The following is a 988-nucleotide window of genomic DNA, read 5'->3' on the forward strand; positions in this document are numbered from 1 at the left end:
AAGCACAAAAAGTGATGTGTTAGTATGCTCCCACTGACATATTTGAATATATTTAAACTTTTAAAATGACAAATATGTTCCAAAATGCCATAACATAAACCATCTCCTCAGTTAAAGTCCATTTTCATAGTGCTCTGAAAACAGCAGTCTTTGAAAATGTGAAGCATCAGTTCAGCATTCACCCTATAATTTATCTTTTCTCTTTTTAAGTAAACACTGGGACTTCTGTCTTCAGAAACTTCATAACCATCAAGGTAAACTTGAGTGCCTGAAAAATACTCTGCACTTTGAGGTACCTGGTTCCCATAATGAAAAGACGCGCTCAACTCAATTCTATTAGATTTGAATATTTGGAAAGATACTCTTGTTGCCAAACTATGTGCCACCATCCCCTCCACTGGAATTATATAAATGTACGTAGCACTAAGATGGAAATTTCTAAAAGAAAACAAGTCTACAAAGCTGTTCTTCGGTCCTGAGGAACTTAGATAGTGGTAAAACACACAAGACATTTTTTAAAGTTCCATAGTCTAGACAGATACATGTGTGGCCTCCAAAAAAAGGCTGCCACAGGTCATGATCAAAGTCTTTCAAGATAGTGGTTCTATGCTGGGTTTAATCTCCACTGTATTTAGAAGAACTCTAATATTTGTTATAAACCCTCATTAAAAGTGAGATAACTTCAGGTCTGAAACTGACCAGTTCTATTCTGTTGTATTCTCATAAATGAAACACACTGAAATATAAGGAAGGAAACTTTAGTTGAAATGTAAAATATAAATGTATTTATAATATATATAAATATATATATATATTTGTATTTATAAATACATATATTTATAAATATATAAATGTATATGTATATTGTATATGTATATATACATATATATGTATATATGTATAAATATATAAATATATAAATATATATTTATAAATATATAAATGTATACATTTATATATTTTATACATTTATACATTTTGTATATAA

This window comes from Monodon monoceros, unplaced genomic scaffold (genome assembly GCF_005190385.1).
Source record: "Monodon monoceros isolate NGI ecotype Baffin Bay Population unplaced genomic scaffold, NGI_Narwhal_1 Super_Scaffold_4, whole genome shotgun sequence".
NCBI lineage: Eukaryota > Metazoa > Chordata > Mammalia > Artiodactyla > Monodontidae > Monodon > Monodon monoceros.